Raw genomic sequence first — 22,969 nt, 5'->3', positions numbered from 1 at the left:
GCTGATATATCTTCTCAGGCAAGGAAAACAAAGGAAAAAATTAACAAATGGGACTATATTTATTAACCGCTAGAGCAGGTGCTCCTTGGAACACAGACTTGCCTCTGTGATTTCAGTGCCTGCCAGGCCTGGCTGTACATCCTGCTACCCAGAGCCAGGGTTCAGGGGACAGCAGTACTTGCAGCAGAGGGGGTTATAGCCCCCTGGCCCTGGGAACAGGACGGAGTCTGATTGAGGCTGCAGATTGGCCAAGGAGCTGGAAGTGCTGGGGGCTGAGAGAGGCAGTCTGGGGGGTGCTGGCAACAGAGACCAAGGTGGGAGTGCAGTGTTGGGAGTGCAAGGCTGAGACTCACTGGAGGGAGTGTTGTGATTGCTCCACCACCATCCATTTTATAGTTTTGCTGCTGAACTCTTTCCTTCCCTCCTCCATCCAATCAGGATATGATATGAGACTTAAAAGAATAGGATGTACACTGGATATATTCTATTTATTTGGGAGAGAGAGAGAGAGAAAGAGAGACATTTGTATGAGAGAGAAGAGTTGATAGATGGTCTGTACATGCCCTGACTGGGGACCCAACCCACACCTAGAAGCTCTTCTAAGGCAGAGGCAGGCATGGTAGGGGTTGAGCCCCTTAGCCAGATGGGGGGAAATTCCCACCAATGAATGGGCCAATAACAATCAGGTCCCAAATACAACAGGAGAATCCACATAACCCACATAAAGGACATTCCTATAGCACCCAGGTCGGGAGATCAGAGAGTCTGCACCATGGGTGCTCTCTGCTCTGGGAGAGAAGAAAACCACTGGAGATAAACCCGTCATTTCTTTTTTTCCTTAAAGGGGTAAAGCACAGGTTGTTTGTTTGCGGCTACCCACCTTGGACCCCAGGGAAGAGAGGGTGGTACAGACTAGAGTTGTGTGAGGAGATTCTGGATTGTGAGGCACAGGGGAGAGTTTTGGGAGAGCAGATGAGGGATTTGGGGGGCCCGGATATACCTGGGCTACACAGCAGTCATCTTTCTTGAGAAGCGCTAACCCCTCCCAGGGGAAAATCAATTACCTCACCCTGTGGGATACTGCTCTTCCCACCCTCTCGAAATCCCCTCACCACAACTTCGGAAATCCTGTTCCCTCCACTCAGCAGACTTTTTTCGGTTGTTTTTTCAGTTTTACTCTGTTCTGGTGTTCTGTTTTGTTTGTTTCTTTTCTACTATCCTGCATATTAACCCTTGCTGAGGAGACAGCAACATAAACAGACTCAGAGGTCATCCAAACATTTTCCTGGAAAACAGATTGGTGCTTCCCGGTCATGGGAGAACCACAGAAATACCTTTCTCGTGTCTGCCAGACCCAAAATCTGGGCCCTGGAAGCCTATTAAGAGACTTGCTCTGCCGAGTACAGGGAAACAATGCTGGATAGACTCAAACTAGTGGCTCAGAAGAGGGGGAACAAACCCACCATCTTCCCTAAAGTCTGAAAGGCACCTGCCATGAGAGATCCAGAAATCACAGCCCCCTGTTTCTGCCAGAAGCCCTCTCAGAAATAATCAGGTCTGCAACTAGTATAAGATTTATAGCAGGCCAGAAGGCAGAGACAGGCAGAGGTGGTCCCTGTGGTGACCTGGGGAATTTGCTGACATACCCCTATACCCAGTTCTGATAAAGTCCAGCTTTTCAGAGCAGTTTGGCCCACCCTGGGAGCAGCGAAGCCTAGAGAGATCAGCCACAAACTGTGGATTGCCTATAGCTTCGAAAGGGTGGCCAAGGGCCAGACATGGACAGCACCTGTCATTGGCTTACACCAGACTCAAATATCAGAGGGATATCCAAAGGGGGAAACCAGAAGGCAAGATCTAAACTGTGCTGAGACAAATACACTTGGTTCTTTCCTCATTATATTAGCTATTTTTTTTCTTTTTTATGGCCTTTTTATGTATTTTTAATCTATTTTTCCTTTACTTTTGGTGCTCTAATTTTTCTTTCATATCCCCTATTCTATTCTAATATTTGATTATTCCACTATTCCCTTCTTCTCTATTTTTATTATTTCTGTTACTTTTCCTATATTCCTTTTCCCCATTTTCCTCTTTCAATTTAGTACGAGTAGTAGTACTCTTCTCTTTCTCCTCTCATAATCACTTTTCATTTCTTTGGTCCTGTCATATTCTTTTTCCTTTTCCCTTTTCTCTACTATTCCATTGCTCTTTCCACTTTTAATGTTCTTTGCTCTCCTGTTGTTGATACTGCTCTGGTGGTCAGGGTGGGGGGTTGCTTGTTTTGGTGTTGGTTTTGTGTTGTTTTGCTTTGTTCTGCCAACACCTATACAACAGTGTACAACATATGATGAAAATTGAGCTTATTAGTCAGCCAGATGGAGGGGAGTTCCCACCAATAAATGGACCAATAGCAGTCAGGACCCAAATACAACAGGAGAGTCCATAACCCACACAGAGGACATTCTTAGAGCATACAAGAAATCAAGGAGTCTGCCCCACTGGGGACCACTGGATTCCTAAAGCACAAGGCCACTCCACAAGACAGAGAGCCAAAGCAAATAAATCTAAGACATAGAAACAAACACAGCAAGACAACTAAAATGGGGAGACAAAGAAACAACCCCCAAATGAAAGAAAAGGGAGAATTTCCAGAAAAAGGGCCAAGTAAAATCAAACAATTTATCAAACATACAGTTCAAAGTAATGGTTATAAGGATGTTGAAGGAACTTAGTAAGAACTGCAAAGAACTTAGTGGGACATACATCAGCATGAAAAAGAACGTAGAAGCTATGAATATGAACCAGATGGAAGTGAAGAATGCAACTGAAATGAAGGACACACTAGAAAGAATTAAAATCAGGCTACATGAAGTAGAGGATCAAATCAGCAAGCTGGAAGGCAAGGTAGAAAAAACACCCAGTCAGAACAAAAGTGAAAAAAGACTCAAAAAACATGAGAATAGTTTAAGGGAGCTTTGGAACAACATGAAATGTAACAATATTTGCATCATAGGGATATCAAAAGGAGAAGAAAAGGAGCAAGGGATAGAAAACCTGTTTGAAAAAATGACAGAAATCTTCCCTAATTTGGTGAGGAAAAAGTCACGAAAGTCCAGAAAGCACAGAGGGTCCCAATCTCGATGAACCCAAAGAGGCCCACTCCAAGACACATCATAATTGAAATGGAAAATTTTAAAGACAAGGAGAGAATCTTAAAGATAGCAAGAGAGAAACAGCTAGTAACATACAAGGGAGTTGTGATAAGGCTTTCAGCTGATTTCTCAACAGAAGCACTACAAGCCAGGGGGGACTGGCAGAAAATATTCTAAGTAATGAAAAGCAAGGAACGGCAACCAAGACTACTCTGTCCAGCAAGGTTCTCTCTTAAAATGGAAGGAATGCTCTTCTGAGCTAGCTGTGTCTCGACCCGGCAGTGGGAGTGTGATTCCAGTGATTCTGAGTTGTGGGGTTCTGAGTGGGTCAGGGCAGTTTCCACAGGTGCCATGTCCCAGAACGTGTGGACCGCACTCATTTTCAGTGGCTTCATCGCTATGGTCGACGCTGCCTTCTATCCCATCTACTTCTGGCCCTTAATGTGGCTGGAGGAATACCAAAAGGAACAAGCTATAAATTGGGCTGGTATTGTTTAGAATGATGTGCAGCCACCAGGGTTAAATGTATGGTCTCATTCATTTGGCAAGAAATGAGAAGGCTGTCACCAATTCTACTATGAAATTAGACATCTTCATGCTCTCTATTCTGCAGCAAGTACAATAAATCATCTCACTCTAGAACGACGACTAGAGAAGAAAACTCTGTAATGCCATAAATAAGAGTACTGTGCACAAGGATTAATATTTCCCTTCTTAAGCATCAGAAGAATCCTGGAACAAATTACACAATTAGGAAGGTTTCGTGACTTGGTTTACTTTATAAAAATGAAGCTGTTTCACCCAGCTATGTTTGGAGGTCTACTTATTATTCAGTCTCTACTGCTAAACCAACCATGCTGTGTTATGAATACAAGCAACCAGGAGACTTGCGAAGATCCTAGTTTGTTTTGCCGTCTTTCAAATGGGAAATTTCAGTGAAAAACCACTATGCTGAGAAGCTTCATAGGACTCTTTGAAAATGTTAAAGTTGGTAACTCTTCAGGGACAAGGTTTGTTGTACTCTGTAAAAATAAACAGTTCAGTTTAAGTAACTCATCAAATGTTGCTGCTTGTTGGAAAATAATAAATACAAAGCAATTCATACTAAATGGGAATGCATGCAGAGTAGGAATTAGTGTTGAATTAACAGAAGTGAAAATGTATATATTAAAATGATTTATTTTTACTTAAAAAATAAAAGGGAAGGTGAAATAAAAAGATCCCCAGACAAAAGAAGGCTAAAACAGTACATCTCCACCAAGACAGCACTGCAAGAGATGGTAAAGGGACTGCTTTAAGAAGAAGAAAGAGAGAGAGAGGATTGTAATACCACACTGTCAACAATGGATAGATCTTCCAAACAAAATTTTTTTAAAAATTGCAGAATTGAATGACACTCAAGATCAAATAGACTTAATTTATATTCATAGAACATTTCAACCCTAGGAAGAAAAATACCTATCCTTCTCAAATGCACACGAATCATTCTCAAAGACAAACCACATGGTAGGACACAAAACAAACCTTAACAAATTCAAGAAAACTGAAATCATATCAAGCATCTTCTTCTATCACAACGTCTTGACTAGAGACCAACCTCAAGAAAAAAACTCAAAAACATTCAACTACGTGGAGGCCAGATAACATATTATTAAATAATGAATGGATTAACAATGAAATCAAGGAAGAAATCAACAAGTGTCTGGAAAAAAATGAAAATGAACACAAAACAACTCAAAACCTATGAGATACAGTAAAGGCAGTCTTGAGAGGGAAGTTCATAGCAATTCAGACCTACCCAAAGAAGATAGGAAAATGTCAAATAAACAACCTAACCCTACATCTAAAAGAACTAGAGAAACAAAAACAAACAAGCCCAGACCAAGCAGAAGGAAGGAAATAATCAATATCAGAGCAGAACTAAGTGACACAGAGACTAAAAAACAATTCAAGGGATCAATGAATCCAGGTTCTGATTCTTTGAAAAGATAAACAAAATTGACAACCGTTAACCAGACTAACCAAGAAAAAACAAGAGAGGGACCACGTAAATAAAATCAGAAATGAAAAAGAAGTAACTGATACCACAGAAATACAAAAGATTGTAAGAAATTACTATAAACAACTATATGCCAACAAATTAGACAACTTGGGCGAAATGGATACATTTCTAGAAACATACGATCTTCCAAAACTGAATCAGGAAGAAAAAGAAAACCTGAATCAACCAATAACTAATGAAATTGAAAGTAATAAAAAAGCTACCATCACACAAAAGCCCTGGTCCAGATGGCTTCACAGGTGAATTTTACCAACATTCAAAGAAGCACTAACACCTCTCCTCAAATTATTCCAAAAATTTCAAGAAGAGGGAAGACTCCCAAAATGTGTTTATGAGGCCAGTATTATCTTAATCCCAGAACCAGGTAAAAACATAACAAAGAAAGAAAACTACAGGCCAATATCTCTGATGAACACAGATGCTAAAATTCTCAACAAAATAATAGCAAACTGGATCCATTAAAAAGATCATACACCATGATCAAGTGGGGTTCACCCCAAGGATGCAAGGATGGTACAATATTCACTAATCAATAAATGTGATACATCACGTAAACAAAATTAAAGAAAAAATCACATGATCATATCAATAGATGCAGACAAAGCATTTGATGAAATCCAGCACCCATTTATGACAAAAATACTCAGCAAAGTGGGAATAGAGTGAGCAGACCTCAACATAATAAAGGCCATATATGAAAAACATGCTGCAAACATTATACTAACTGGGCAAAAACTAAGTGTTTCCCTTAAGATAGGAACAAGTTAAGGGTGTCTGCTTTCACTACTCATATTCAACGTAGTACTGGAGGTCTTAGCCACATGGATCAGAAAAGAAGAAATAAAAGGCATCAAAATTGGAAAGGAGGAAGTGAAATTGTCATTATTTGCGGACAACATGATAGTGTACATAGAAAACTCTCTAGTCTATATTGAAAAACTACTCAACCTAACAAGTGAATTTGGCAAAGTAGCAGGATAACAAGTCAATATTCAGAAATTATGGCTGTTTTTTTACACCAACAATGAACTATCAGAAAGAGAAACTAGGGGAAAAATCCCATTTACTATAGCAGAAATAAAATAAAATACGTAGGAATAAATTTAACCAAGGAGGTAAAAGACCTGTATTCTGAAAACTATAGAACACTGAAGAAAGAAATTGAGAAAGATACAAATAAATGGAAGCATATACCCTGTTCATGGATTGGAAGAATTAACATCATTAAAATTTCCATACTACCCAAAGCAATTTATAGATTCAACACAATTCCTGTTAAAATACCAAGGGTATATTTCATAGATCTGGAACAAATATTTCAAAAATTCATGTGGTACCATAGAAGACCCCAAATAGCCACAGAAATCTTGAGAAAGAAGAACAAAGTTGGAGGGATCACAATACCTTGTATCAAGCTATACTAAAGACCATAGTAATCAAAACAGTCTGGTACTGGCAAAAGAACAGACATATAGATCAATGGAACAGAATAGAGAGCCCAGAAATAAACCCATGTCTCTATGATCAATTAATATTTGACAAAGTTGGCAGGAGCATAAAATGGAGTAAAAATAACCTCTTCAATAAATGGTGCAGGGAGAACTAAACTGGTACATACAAAACAAAACAAAAAAAGGAATTAAACCACCAGTTTACATCATATACCAGAATAAACTCAAAATGGATAAAAGACTTAAATATAAGTTGTGAGACCATAAAACCCCTAGAGGAAGACAGGCAGTATAATTTCAGATATTCCATGTAGCAATATATTTTTAAAGATTTTATTTATTTATTTTTAGACAGATGGGTGGGGAGGGAGAAAGAGAGGAAAAGAAATGTCAGTGTGTGGTTACATTTTGCGCACCCCCAACTGGGGACCTGGCCTGCAACCCAGATATGTGCCCTGACTTGGAATCGAACCAGTGATACTTTGGTTCACAAGCCGGCACTCAGTCCGCTGAGCTACACCAGTCAGGGCTCCATATAGCAATATTTTTGCTGATATATCTCCTAAGGCAAGGGAAATAAAGGGAAAAAAAATAAAGAAGTGTCACTACATCAAATTAAAAAGTTTCTGCATGACTAAAGAAAACATCAGCAAAATGAAATGTGAATGTACCATATGGGAGAACATATTTGCCAATGATACCTTAGACAAGGGTTTGATCTCCAAAATACATAATGAACTCATACGACTCAACACCAGGAAGACAAACAATCCAATTGAAAAAGGACCTGAAGAGACACTTCTCCAAGGAGGACGTACAGAGGGCCCGCCATAAGTATATGAAATGATGCTCAACATAACTAGAGAGATACAAATTAAAACCACAATGAGTATACCACCTCACACTGGTCAGAATTGCCATCATGAACAAATCAACAAACAAGTTCTGGTGAGTATGAGGAGAAAAGGGAAACCTAGTGCACTGTTGGTCGGAATGTAGATGGTGCAGCATGGAATTTCCTCAAAAACCTAAAAATGGAACTGCCTTTTGACCCAGCGATTCCGCTGCTGTAAAGATACCCTAAGAATCTGGAGTCACCAATTCAAAAGAACTTATGCACCCCTAAGTTCATAGCAGCACTGTTTACAATAGCCAAATGCTGGAAACAGCCTAAGTGCTTCTCAGTAGATGAATGGGTTAAAAAAAAACCCTGTGGTACATTTACACAGGAATACTATGGAATACTATGTAGCAGAAAGAAAGAAGGTATTCCTACCCTTTGCAACAGCATGGATGGAACTAAGACTATTATGCTAAGTGAAATAAGCCAGACAGTGAAAGACAAATACCGTATGATCTCACTTATAAAAGGAATCTAATGAAGAAAATAAACTAATGAGCAAAACAGAACCAGAGACATGGAAACAGGGAACAGACTGACAGGTGCCAGTGAAAAGGGGGGTGGGGGGAATGGTGGAAAGGAAGGAAAGGGATCAGTCAAAGAATATATATGGACATGAACAACGGTGTGGGGATGGACTATTGGTGTGGGGATTGGGCTGGACAGAAGAGGGCAAAGGGGTAAAAATTGGGACAACTGCAATTAAATAAAAATAATAAAAAATGTAAAACAATTAAAAAGTACTTTTAAAATTTGAAAGAAAAAAACAAATGGGACTATATCAAACTAAAAAGCTTTTGCACTGCAAAAGAAATCATCAGCAAAATGAAAAGGGGTCCCACTGAATGGGCAAACATATTTTTCAATGATACATCTTATAAGGGGTTAATTTCAAAATATATAAACAACTTAACACAAATCAACACCAGGAAGAAAGACAACCCTATTTAAAAAAGCACAAAGGACCTGAATAGACACTTCTCCAAAGAGGATATACAGCTGGCCAATAGACATGAAAAAATACTCAACATCACTAGCCATCAGAAAGATGCAAATTAAAACCACAATGAGATATCACCTCACACCTGCTAGAATGGCCATCATCATTAAATCAACAAACAACAAGAACTGATGAGGATGTGGAGAGAAGGGAACCCTTGTGCACTGTTGGTGGGAATTGGAGACTTGTACAGCCATTGTGGAAAACAGTATGGATTTCCCTCAAAAAATTAAAAATGGACATTTTGACCCAGAGATCCCACTTCTGGGAATATATCCTAAGAAACCCAAAATAACAACTTGAAAGAATAAATGCATCCCTATGTTTATTGCAATGTTATTTACAATTGCCAAGATTTGGAAACAGCCCAAATGCCCATCAGTAGATGAGTGGATAAAAAGCTGTGGTACCTTTATACATGGATTACTACTCTGCTGTAAAAAATAAATCATATTTTTTGCAACAACATGGATAGACTTGGAGATTATTATGCTAAGTGAAATAAGCCATGTGATCTCTAAACTTATATGTGGAATCTAATGAATAAAATAATCTTATGAACAAAATAGAAACAGAGGCATGGACAACATGGAACAGGCTGACAGCTGTCAGAGAGTAATGGGGTTGGGTGGCTTAATGAAAGAAAGTGAAGGGTTTAACCAAAATCATATACACATAATATATGGAGAACAGTGTGGTGATAGTCAGAGGGAAAGAGGGCCGGGGTTAGGTGGAGGTGGGCCAAGCGGGAGGAGAAAGAGACTTTTCTTGGGGCAGTGGGCACATGATGCAGTGTGCAGATGATGTTTTGTTGAGCTGTACACTTCAAACTTGTATGGTTTTGTGAACCAATGTCTCCCCAATGAATTCAATTTTAAAAAGTTGAAGGCAAGAAAAGAACATCCTATTCCAAAAAATAAATAAATAAAAGAATTTATTACCACCTAACCAGTATTGTAAGAAATGTTAAAGGATCTTGTTTAAGAAGATAGAAAAAAAAGAGGAACATATACAGATACAGTGTATATATATTATATATTTTTATATATTATATATATATATATACTGTAAAGAATAAAATCACAATAGATATGTACCTATAAATAATTAACTTTATATGAAATGGATTAAATGCTCCAATTAAAAGATGTAGGGTAGCTGAAGGAATAACAAAACAAGACATATATATGCTGTCTACAGGAAACCTGCTTCAGAATGAAAGATACACACAGGCTGTAAGTAACAGGATAGAAAGAGATATTTCATTTTAAAAATATGATTTTTAGCTGTCATTAAGGCTAGAATCCAGAAATATTTAGATGGGGAGCAGTGCTGAAGATGCCTGTTGACCTCCAGCCTCTCCTCGATATCCTCAACTTCTCCCACTCACAACACAGTCCTCCTTATCCACCCAATTTAAACCAGGTGATAGTTTGAGACTGACTGAACATTGGAAGGCAATAGAGGTTAAGTACTCATACACTCTGGCATGTACTTTGTTATAAGACTAGGATATTAATCTGAGGATGGTTGCTCGGATTAAATAAGGACAATATTAGGCTTCTCACAGTTTCATATTAATATTAGCTTATTATTATTATTAGTTATTAATTCTCTCCAGTTGTGTTCTTCAGAGCCATCTTTGTCTTCATTTACCTTTTTCATCACTGGTCTTTCAGCCCCTACCCAAGGCAAATGGGAATCTCAATAGTATAGGGAGGAACAAATAAGGTAATACCTATAAAGTGCTTAGCAGAGCAGTAGGTACTCAGGATATGGTAGCCACTGTTATTCGCTGCTTCTATAAGAAGGGATTTAAAAAATTAACTGTAGCTCTGACTGGTGTGGCTCAGTGGATTGAGCACCAGCCTGAGAACCAAAGGGCTGCCGGTTCGATTTCTGGTCAGGGCACAGGCCTGCATTGCAGGCTGGGTTCCCGGTTGGGGGTGCATGAGAGGCAACCACACAGTGATGTTTCTCTACCTCTCTTTCTCCCTCCCTTACCCTCTCTCTAAAAGTAAATAAATAAGATCTTTAAAAAATTAACTATAGAAAGAGTTCTTTGTTCTGAAGATCAACAGAAAGTACTTCCCATGGATCAATCAATTGTTGGTTTCTAACACCTGTAGAGCAATAACAAGCTAGCAGTGTGTATGTTCCCATTATCTTAATGAGCAAAATTCAGACCTTTAGCCCTCCAAGTATGGTCCCTAGAATAGCAGCATCAGCATCACCTGGGAATTTGCTAGAAATTAAAATTCTTAGGCCCCACCCATGACCTACTGAATCAGAAACCCCGAGGGTAGGGCCCTGCAGTCTATGTTTTAACAAGACCTTTGGGAGATTTGAATGGACACTTCAAGTGTGAGAACCATGATATACTGGAATTTTAAGTGGTGTCACAAAATCTTGATTCTATGAGGTACTTTTTCATAAATACTGTGCATTTCTGAAACTTAAAAATGGGACCAATAAGACTGGTTGAATTAATCAGGACTCATTTTAAAGCAAACTCTAAATGCAAAAATAATTCCACAGGAAATGGCCTTTTGGGTGGTCACCATGAAATAGTGCCTCCTCCTTCATTCCTATTGTGGTCATTAGGTGAGACTTTCCTGTTCATATTCTAACACAATGTAGCCAAGAACATATGTGAACATGCAAAAAGTATTGTCATTCGACAAAACTTGTGCAGGTTTAAAATAGTTTTGTTTTAACCCAGATCTCTAGAACCTTTTTCTGAGGATCCTGAGGCATGTCGCATGTTCTTTGAATTCAGATACAATCGATAACTGAAAGAGGTGATGTGCTCTTATGGTTTTGGCAAAGTTACTTTTCCCTGCTTAATTTCCTCCACTGTTAAATGGGGATTATTGTAGTTATTGGGTTGTTGTAGGAACAAAATGTCTTATTACATGTAAATGTCTTACTATATGTAAAGACCATTCATTATTATTATTACCATCATTACAAAGATGTAGACTAATTTTAGCCTTGACCTCTTTCTGCAATTATCGTTAATGGGAGAAATAGTTCTGTTCTACCCTACTCTCACTACATGACCCCTTGCCATCCAGACACATTAAGGAGCTTTGTACATCAGACAATTCAAAGATGAACACTTGGCATTAAAAAAAAGCAAATGAGAATATTATTCAGTCAGCTAGTCAGCAAAGTAAAAAGTACTTATTGAGCAATTACTCTCTTCCAAAAACTGGATTACATCTGTGAATATAATTGACCTGGATTCTGCCTTTACAGAAAGAGGTCTAGTGGGAGAGACAGGTATAGTAAAAATAATAATACAAATGCACAACACACTTAATTACAAATTGTGATTATTGTTACTAAGGAAAATTGTTCTGCCAAATGTGTAAGAGGAGGGAAAAATAAACAAGTGGGACTACATCAAATTAAAAAGTTTCTGCATGACTAAACATCAGCAAAATGAAAAGGGAATTCCTGTACTTAGGCTTTCAAAGCATTTGACTTGCAAAGCACCTGAGCAGGTAGCAAGTCCTGCTTGAAGAGATGAAGCTACTGAAAAATGTGTGAGACATTTATGAAGGCCTTTCTTGTAGGCCACACTAAGAGGTCTTAGCTTTCATTTTGAGGGCAATGTGATACCTTTGAGAAATTTCTGCAGTGCATGAGAGCAAAAGTGGAAACAGGGAGACCAGTTAGGAGGTTATTTTGATAGTTTGGGTAAGAAATTATGTGTGTGCTTTGTACAACTAGCATTACATACACAGGGGTGCATAAAAGTAGGTTTACAGTAGTTTCTATGGAAAATAATTGCCCTGGCTGGTCCTATGAACCAAAAGATTGCCGGTTCAGTTCCTGGTCAGGGAACATGCCTGGGTTGCAGGCCAGGTCCCCAGTTTGGGGACATGCAAAAGGCAACTGATCAATGTATCTCTTGCACATCAATGTTTCTCTCCCTCTCTTTCTACCTCCCTTCCTCTCTCACTAAAAATAAATAAAAACATCTTAAAAAAGAAAATAATACAATTACTAATAAATAATAATACAAGAATAAACTCTGTTTCACATACTCACACCTATACACCTACTTTTGCCCACCTCTGTACATAATATGTATCTTTTATTTATTTATTTATACTTTTAAACATTATATTTTATTGTTTATGCTATTAGAGTTGTCCAAATTTTCCCCCCTTTGTCCCTCTCCACCCAACCACCACCACTCCCTCAGGCAATCATCATACTATTGCACATGTCAATGGGCCATGCATATATGTTCTTTGGCTACATTATTCCCTATGTTGTACTTTACATCACCATGACTATTCTGTAACTACTATTTGTACTTCTCTTAATTCCTTAACCTTATTTGTGCGACACCCCTCCCATCTGGCAACCTTCAAAGCATTCTCTGTATCTGTCTTTCTGTTTCTATTCTGCTTGTTTATTTTGTTTTTTAGATTCAATTGTTGATAGATATATATTTATTGCCACTTTATTGTTCGTATTTTTTATCATCTTCTTTAAAAAGACCCATTAACATTTCATATAATACTGGTTTGGTGGTAATGAACTCTAGCTTTTTCTTGTCTGGGAAGCTCTTTACCTGTCCTTTGGTTCTAAATGATAGCTTTGCTGGATAAAGTAGCCTTGGCTGCAGGTCTTTGCTTTTCATGAGATTGATTATTTATTGCCAGTCCCTTCTAGCCTGCAAAGTATCTTTTGAGAAATCAGCTGACAGTGTTATGGGAGGTCCCTTGTAGGTAACTAACTGCTTTTCTCTTGCTACTTTTAATATTCTCTATTTGTCTTTAATCTTTGGCATTTTATTTATGATGTGTCTTGGTGTGGGCCTCTTTGGGTTCATCTTGTTTGGGAACTCTCTGTGTTTCCGGGACTTGTCTGTGTTTAGGAAGTTTTCTGTTATTTTTTTCAAATAAGTTTCCAATTTCTAGCTCTCTCTCTTCTCCTTCAGGTACCACCGTGCTGTGAATGTTGGTATGCTTGAAATTGTCCCAGAGGCTCCTTAAACTATCCTTATTTTTTGGATTCTTTTTTCTCCTTGCTATTCTGATTGGTTTGAACTCTGCATCTAGTAGCTTGCTTATTTTCATTTTGTTTAGTTCTTTTATGGAATTTTGTTCTGTTCTTTCATTTGGGCCTGTTTCTTTTTCTCCTCATTGTGGCAGCCTCCCTGTGTTTGTTTCTATGTATTGGGTACAGCTGCTCTTTCTCCTAGGTGTGGTAGAGTGGCCTAATATAGTAGGTGTCCTGTAGGGTCCAGTGGCACAGCCTCCCCTGTTACCCAAGCTTGGTGTTCAAGGTGTACCGACCCTGTGGGTTGTGTACACCTTCTTGTTGTTGTTGAGACTTGATTGCTGTTGGCACATCCTAGGTCAGGCACCCCCTGTCTTCTGTCCAGCGTCACACAGCGTAAACTACAAAGTGGTCTGCAGATAGCTGCTACTTGTGTTGGGCGGGGAGGTGCCCAGATGAGGCCAAGCTGTGAACCAAGTCCAGCTGTTGCTAGTGCTGGGCCTGGGGCACTTAGTGAGAGGTATAGGGCTTGCTGAAACCAGATGCTGCTTGTTTAAGAGAATTTAGGAAAATATGAAGCATGGGCCAAGACAAGCCATTCATATGAAAAAGTCACTGGAAACAGCTTGGGTGGACCCAAAAGTTGAATGGAGCCCAGCCCCAGGGAACCAGCTGGGTGGGGCAAGCAGTGATAGCCAGGTTGCTGGAGTCTTAGATATGGCACCTACCTGCTGGTCTTGTGGCTCTGTAAGGGGAGGGCTCAGAAAAAGTAAAATGGCCTCTCCTAGCACTTCTGTCTGGGAGAAAGCTGTGCCCCAGCTCTCACCCTCGTGCTGGACAATTTATTTTCTCCCCATATGTCTCTGATGCCTTTCAATATGCTGTCTCCACACTGGAGTTCAGAAGTAGTCTGTGCATGGGCCCGTTAAGAACAACTGCCTGGGAATCCAGCAGTTTCTGTCTTCCACAGACTCAATCCCCACTGTTTTTTACAGCCAGAAGTTATGGGGACTTATCTTCCTGGCACTGGAACCCTGAGCTGGGGGGCCTGGTGTGGGGCTGTGACCCCTCACTTCTGAGATATCCATCCCGATTTTCATTTGCCACATGTGGGTGTGGGGCCAGCTCATTCCATGTCTCCACCACTCTGCCCAGGCTTGATGTAGTTTTTTCATTAAGTCCATAGTTGTAGGACTTCCATTCAGCTAGATTTCTCATGGTTCTAAGTGATGGTTGTTCCATAGTTTAGTTGTAAGTTTGATGTGGTTGTGTGAGGAAGTGAGCTGTGTTTTCCTATGCTGCCATCTTGACCAGGAGTCTGAGTATCTTTTATTTAAGCTGATGTGATTCAGGTAAGTAAGGGTTATAATATGGTTCTGATTTATAAACAATTCATCCTATTTGTTTTTTCTAATTATACAAGTAGTACAAATTTGTTATAGAAAATTTGGAAAACTGAAAAATGTAATAAAGGAAATAAAATTTCCATAATCCTTCAACAATCTCCATCTTTAATCCTATGTCGAACTTCAATACATGGAACAGACTGACAGCTGTCAGAGGGGAGGAGGAAGGGAGGAACTGGATGAAAGAAGGTTAAGGGATTAGCCAAAGAACATACAGGTAACCCCCGTATAACATGGTTGTTAGGTTCCTAAAAAATGCAATGTTATGCGAATTCATGTTATACAAAACAAAGGACTAGTACAAAAAGGGGAGTTAGGTTCCAAAAAAATTTTTTAAATTACTATTATATTTTTATAATCGAGAGAAATATTTTTATTAAAACAATTTTCATCAAAAATACTACATATTAATATGAATTAAGTGATGTTTTTTTCATCATCACTACTAAGCTCCATTAACTGAATGTGTTTTTTTTTGACAAAATATCCTCATTCTCTGAACTTTCTTCAGCATTATCTTGATTTCTATACTCTACTTTTTGCAAAAAATATTATTTTAGATTGCTTGCTTTTAGCTGAGAGATCTTTATAAATTTTGTTATATGGTGCTAAGCGTTTTTGAAGTTTTCTCTTAAACTTTGTGCTCCTTTTAGCAAGAATCTTCATTTAAGAAATATGAGTCTTAACTATTCGGCTAAGTCTAGGCCTTTCCTTATGCTTTTTAGAATAAACTGTTTAACTTCTTTGTTTTCATCAGTGCCATCGTCCCCTAAGTTGTCTTGGCACATTCCAGATGTCATTTCCACCAAAACTGCTTCATCAATTTCTTCTTCTACCAGCAATTCTTGGATATCTTCTACAGTCATATCGTGTTAGAGTGAAACTGTGTTATAGAAGTACCATGTTATATGGGGGGTTTCCCCAATTCTCTAACTGTGTTAGAGCAAAACTGTGTTACAGAAGGACCGTGTTATATGGGGGATACCTGTATATGCATAACCCATAGACACAGACAACAGTGTAGTAATGGCCAGAGGTAAGAAGAGGAGGGACTGGGTGGAGGTGGGCAAAGGGGGAGAAATGTGGACATCTGTAATAGTGTCAACAATAAAATAATTTAAAAATAATAATACATACTCATATTTAGAAAAAATTGAGATAAAACATAAATTTCATAAAATCCCACTGTTAACCTTTTTTAAAAAAAATACTAAAAATGTGTTTGTTTCTGTGGTAAAAATCTGTGGCATGTATATTGAACAAAATTTAAATGGTAGTGTAATTGTACTTCTGTGTCCTGTTTTACACTTAACATTATTACATAAATATTTTCCATGATCACTGAAAATATTGAATACTTAAATTTTTTGTCTGTCTAATGAATCATATGGATGTACTATAATTTAGCTATCTAATAGCTTATTGTGAACATTTTGATTCTTTCCATCTCTTTGTTATATTATAGTTAAATCTGGGATGACCTTCCTTTGTCCCCATTTCTTTTTTTATGGTAATAAAGATATTTATACTAACCCTTGTACTTGTTTACCTGGTAAACACTGTGGGAAAGCACCTTGGTCTCTGTGAGATAGCATCCCTAGCCTGGGAGTCCTTATCATTTTGCTCTAACCAACCAAGAAAACAAGTGGTTGAGGGTATGGAAGCCATATTACACAAGGGAGAGATTAAGGAATCATGGACAATTATGGGTGAGAAACTAAAGTGAAACATTTGAGGGAGCATGATATGGAAGAAGGAGTAGCCTCACTTTGCTTTTCTCCAAAGGTTAGTCCCATAACTAACAGGTATAAATCTCAAAGAGCCACATTTCAGTTCAACATAATAATAACAAAAATTCATATAGTGCGTACTCTGTGCCAAGTACCATTCTAAGCATGTTGCATATATATGTATTTTTAATTTTTTGCATGTACATGTGTTTAAGTTACATAGTCCTCTCAATATCCTATGAGGTAGGCACTCTTATAATTCCTGTTTTACAAATGAGGACTCTGAGGCCCAGCTACATTAAATAACTTATCCAAGGTTAACAGCTAGTAAGTGATGAAGGTAGTATTCACACCCAGACATTTTGATTCTAAATTATTCCAGTCTACAAACTTTTATTGGGCAGTTGTCATATGGCAAACACTGTGTTCAGAGCTAAAAGTATAAGGATGATTGAACTACTGATGATTGAGCTTCTTCTTGACTTTAAGAAACTGACAGTCAAATGGGTGAGTCTGACATAAAAAGATAAGTGTACTCTAATGCAGTGAGCTGTATGAGAGAAATATGTCAGAGTGCTCTAAGGGCTGGAAGATGGCTCGTTAGCCCAAACTGGAGGTTTAAGGAAAACTTCCTGTAGAGGTGTGTTCAGAAAATGTAAGGCTTCATCTAGGCTCCCTGGAAAGCCTCCATGATCTATTAGCAATTCTCCCAGAGGCACTAGTGGAGGAGGCAACTTGTTATATATTTATTGATTTGGCAGTTAGACCTTCCTCTAAACCATGATGTCTAATAAATGAACTCCTGGATTTGAAGGAGAGTTGGATTCAATAATTGATTGCTAAAGTTCAGTTATTTATATTTCACCTTTATGATTTAGACCATTATTAAAAAGCATTATTTACTTAATATGCTTTCTTAAAAAAAGCATACTTATTTTACTAAAAAATTTCATCAAAACTAGCACTACCATAAATAGAAAGCTAGTTTTACTCTCTATAAATAAGTGCATGCTATTACAAACTATTTATCTATGTACCACATGTTGAAAAACAGTGGATGAAATAGTCTCTTTGAACCCCTCCTACCTCAACATTCTGTGCTTGGGTGAATAACTCTTGCATCCAATGTGTGTTTTCAATATTTTGTTTTCAGCATACTTGTATATATTCTTTCTACCTCTTGTTCACATAGTCCTGAGCATTTCAGCTGCATAAACAGGTGTAATTGCCTATACCTCCATGACATACTAATTAGACTCTCTTCCCAGATCAAATAATTTATCTCACCTTAGGAACTGAATTGCTACTGCTAATCTGTCTCCTTCATTTTTTTATTTTTTGAAATACAATTGGTATACCATGATTCATTTACTTAAAATGCACAATTCAATCATTTGTACTATATTCACAAAGTTGTGCAACTGTCAACACATTCAAATTCACTGCTGGCCTGACTTGTACACTCTATAGGATCCTTTCCTGATTTAGAATATGTATTTTGGGGACCAGGCTTAGGATGTCATTCTTTCCTGCAGATGAGTCTGAGGTTCCCAGTTTTTCTGGTTTGGCTTGGTTGATGATTATAAAGCCTCATCCCTCCTCCAGTTTATGGGTGTGGTGGCATCTAGGTTCTAAACTAATGTGAAAAATCCATGATACCCAACCACCTAATCCCAACACACACACACACACACACGCACACACACACACATGCACGTACACCCCTAGTTAAGCTCTGTGCTCATAAAGTTAGGAGTCTGAGATACAACTAAACTTGTGGAAGTTAGCAGGCCTGCCAGAGCTTGCCTGGGATGGTGTTGTGCAAGGAGAATTTCAAACCCTGGTCACCTGCTCCTGGTCCATTGGCCATTCCTAAAGTGAATTTAGTCATGCCTCTGAATGTCTCAAGCAAGCAATTTAGTTATAATTTCTATAAGTTTGTTTATTTATATATACAAAGTGGAGGTATGGGAAACATAAAGGCATGGTCCCAATATCTGTGGCTAGAAAGAGACTCAGTCTAAAGCTAGTAGATTTAAAAGCTTTCATTGCTAAGAATAAAAGTTATCCTTTATTGAGTGCTTTCTTTATGCTAAGCACTGTGTTTTATAGGCTATAATCTCATAAGGGTAATTAAGATCTGGATTTTGGAGGGACTTAAACTTATACAAGTTGGGGGACCCTCTTTAAGAAAAAACACCACTTGATCCCTCCCAGGGTCTTGGAAAGGGCCATTCAAATGAGGGTCCCTGAAGCTCAAGGTTTATTAATTTCACTGTAAAGCCAGCTCTGTATCTTATTTAATCTTTTTGACAATTCTGAGAAGTAAGTACTAGTAGCATACCTCTAAAGGAAGTAAGTGAATAAACTGACTTTAAGAGAAGTGAAGTTACTTGCCCAAGGTTGTGCAGCTTGTAAGCTAAGTCATTATTTTTCTCCCATGGTCTCCTTCTGGGCTTTCTCCTTTCAGCTAAGTAGATTTCCTTCTCCAAAATATACTTACCCTTTGCAGACAGTAACCTTAGTACTGATCTCTGGAATGTGTTAACACTGGTTGAACATTAGCAGAGGGGCAAAAGGTGTCCTTCTAGAAGGAGGAATATGCCCTCTAGGAAACTGCAAAGCAAGAAGAAAGTGTGTGGGGGGGTGGATTTTGTTCCTATTAGAACTGAGCTATGCACTGGTTCAGCTACATTTTTGTTGTTCCGTGAACAGTGATTTAGGAATGCAGGCCTTTCTGTTTATATACTGCTTGACTTCCCTCCCCTCCCAGACCAGCTCTATCCTGCTGGGCCCCTAACTCCTCTTGCTCTCCTCACCCTTCCTCATTTCATCCTATTCTTCCCCACCTTCTTCATCCGCAGCTTCCCAAGCCTTCTTTTTGTTGTTGTTCTTCTGGGTGCAGGGAAGGTGGTTTTCTTAAGGAGGCTTTTCCTTCCTTCCCTACTGTTACCAAGTGAAAGGGCGTTCTTTCACGTGGCACCTTGGTGTAAAACCTAACAACTAGTGTTGAGGAAAACAGGTCTTTACCTACTATACTCCAACCTGGGGAGGGCTGTAAGCATTCTTGCTCAGAGCCCTGTTCTCCGACCAGGCCCAGTATTTTCCTTGCTCCCCAAAAGGCTATAAGACAAAACCATGCCCAGAAGTTCCCCATTCCTTATGTGTCAGCTGTCTCTTTCAGGATCTGGGGTATGATGTCATCAGCCTCCACATAATAGTCCAAGAAAGCATGTGCCATGTTACACTGGATCACAGTGAAGTGCCAAGTTTTAACAGAGTCCTTTCTGCCTGTACTGAGTTCCAAAAGTCCAAAATTCCAGGTTTTGGAGTCCAACAAAGCTGGCACAACTAAATCAAAAGCAGCAGCCCAGCTTTCTTATTGGCCTAGGACGCATGGCCTTCCTTTCCTTCTTTTAGACTGCGTGGCTCCACATCCTTCCAAAACCACATGGTTCTTCCCTTTTCCCTTTCAAAACACATGGTTCTCCCTCTGCCCTTTCAAAGCTGCATGGATCCCTCTTGCCTTCTAAAACTTCATGGTGCTCTCCCTGCAAATGGCTGCCACCTTATTTTTAAATCCCTGACCATGTCCTGTGACTCAGTGGGAAGGGAGGGTAACCAGTTCTGACCATTCGCAGAACCTTTCACAGACCCCTTATGTTCTTCCCTCACCATTTTATGATTAAAATCCCTCCCATTTCCTTGGGGCCTAGGAAGAACCAAAGCCATTTTCATAATGAAGAACCTAGCTACCAGCCATAGATATGCAAAGGCATCCCAGAAGCTGTCCCCTCCCCCTATCCCCCAACCTCAGGCTCTGGGGAGTTTGGGGGACCTGCTCTGTAACACTACCTCACACTGGGCTCCACCCTAGTAGTTTTTGTCAGCTGGCTTTCATGAAAAGGAAAAGCAGGATGATGAAGAGGAGGAAGAGGGAATGGGCCCTAACACACGGAGTGTCTTCACATTCCTTAGCAGTTAATTAGGTTCCATGCTAAATATAACTCATACTTCTCATCTGACTCTTTGGGTATATAGAGGAAAGGACAGGCTACTTCTTGAACCAAGGAGTCTCTTAAGGCTTAGGGTGAGACGGAAGAAGTTGAAGATATTGCACGTTACTACTTGGTTTATTTCTTAAGCCAGTTAATACAAAGGAGAACCTGTGGTGCTTCCTAGTGTTGATTGGAAATAGTATCCACTAGGTGTTTCATTACCAAAAAGAATTTATTTGGAAAAAAGAAATGGTTGCAACCCAATGCATGAAGACATGGCAAGCTATGTGCACTCTCCAGTCCTAATGCCAAGGTGGAGGAGTATTTATATAAGAAAAAGCAGAAGTTTAGGGAAGGGGCAGTTAGAACCATAGGCCTTTATTATAAACAGAGTTCTTCATGTAGAGTTCTAGCGTGTAGGGTTCTCGCAATTACATAGAGTGTGAGAACTTCCATAAGCCCTAGCTCCTCCTATAGACCCTGTCGATTATGTTGGCTTAAAGTTTCAGTTCATCTTTATCACTAGAAAGAGAAGCAAAGTGATCACAACTTCTAGTTCTCCATGCCTGCACCCCAGTACCATTTTCTCTGACTTATACAATACCAGCCTCATGCTGATTATTGAGGTGCCAAGAAGCAAAGAATATAAAGAAAAAGTCCCACCTTTGCCATTAACTGTGGTCATGGGGTACATAATTTCCTGTGAGCCATTTTTTGAAGGCTAATTTGAGACGGAAAATGTTCTAAAAAACTAAAGGGAGCCCTGGCTGGTGTGGCTCAATGGATTGAGTGCCGTCTGCGAACCAAAGGGTTGCTGGTTTGATTCTCAATCAGGGCACATGCCTGGGTTGCAGGCCAGGTCCCCACTTGGGGGCGCGCAAGAATCAACCACACGTTGATGTTTCTCTCCCTCTCTCTTCCTCCCTTCCCCTCTCTATAAAAATAAATCATCTTTAAAAAATTCAGTTTAATAAAATTAAAGGGAAATGTGAACTAATGTGCTATGTATAGTAACTAAGAGTTCCTTTACTGGAGCCTCTTGGAGGAATTGGATGTTATTATTTCTCTCCCCTAACAGCATGGTTCTTGATACAGCACAAGTGCTTAATACATTTTATTGACTAAATGAATGGAAGAATATACAGGAAAGAATCTTGAGTTTGTTTTCTCAAGTTCCAATAATTTATGTTTTACGGAAACTGAATTTGCTATCTGAAGTCTTAGTTTTCCCCACAAATAAAGTTGAAGCAGTATTACTTTATTAAAAAACCTAGGGCTTAAAATAAATTAGTCAAGAAAGACTTTTAATATAAGAATATAAATTGCTTAGCTAACTGAAAATGGATATGTCTTCTTGAGAAGCTTTTCCAGATTAAACAAGGGACTCATTATAACCTTGAGGCACACCTAGCTTGGAGAGGGAATTCCAGTGGCTACACTTTTCAATGTTTTACTCAGTTATATGTTCATTTTCACCTGCAAATCACAAAAATGCATTCATTTCTTGACATGAACAATTCAATGTCCACTTTCTCTCATGTGAGGATAGAGTGAGAAGACTGTTACCTGGAAGAGGGCCATACCTGACTGTATTGGCACCCTAATCTTGGGCTTATAGCCTCCTGAGCTGTGAAGAAACCGAGGCAAAAGAAATTAAGCGACTTAACCAAGATCACACAGTCTGAAAGAAACAAACCCAAGGCAAAAGTAAAGTTGAAAACTTTTTTTCAAAAATGACCTGAGGAAAGCAGAGGCTTCTGAAAGATAAATAAATTAATAGCCAGAGGCACAAAAAGTAAATATGGAAAATTGAGTGTTCCAGGGACAAGAAAAAACTGAAGGAGTTCATCACCACCAAACCAGTATTATAAGAAATGTTAAAGGTACTTCTTTAAGAAGAAAAAGGAAGAAAAATCAAAACTATGAATAATACTATAAAGGAAAAATTCCCACTGACAAAGGTAAACACATAATAAAAGCAGTGGATCAACCAACACTAAAGCTAGTACAAAGGTTAAAAGGCAAAATAGGAAGATCATGTGTAATTACAACAGTAAACTAAGGGGTAAACGCACACGTGAAAAAAGTAAAAAATCATGACAAAAACATAAATGTGGAAGAGGTGAGTAAAAATGGTAGTGATTTTAGAATGTTCAAGCTTAAATTGATGATCAATTTAAAATAGACCACTATAAACATAGCGTGGTATATATGAAGCACATGGTAACCACAAAACAAAAATCTACA

The 22,969-nt window shown here is 38.8% G+C and overlaps 1 protein-coding gene and 1 pseudogene across 1 annotated transcript in view; both read left to right on the top strand.

Moving 5' to 3' along the window:
- The window catches only part of KLF8 (KLF transcription factor 8), a 153,379-nt gene that overhangs the window by 76,176 nt on the left and 54,234 nt on the right, over positions 1-22,969 (top strand). The window lies entirely within an intron of this gene.
- Positions 3,504-3,707, top strand: LOC149991339 (small integral membrane protein 20 pseudogene; annotated as a pseudogene).

The sequence above is a fragment of the Furipterus horrens genome, unplaced genomic scaffold (assembly GCF_987537825.1).
Source record: "Furipterus horrens unplaced genomic scaffold, mFurHor1.1.pri manual_scaffold_17, whole genome shotgun sequence".
NCBI classification, from domain to species: Eukaryota; Metazoa; Chordata; class Mammalia; order Chiroptera; family Furipteridae; genus Furipterus; species Furipterus horrens.
This window is presented reverse-complemented; position numbering and strand designations above follow the sequence as displayed.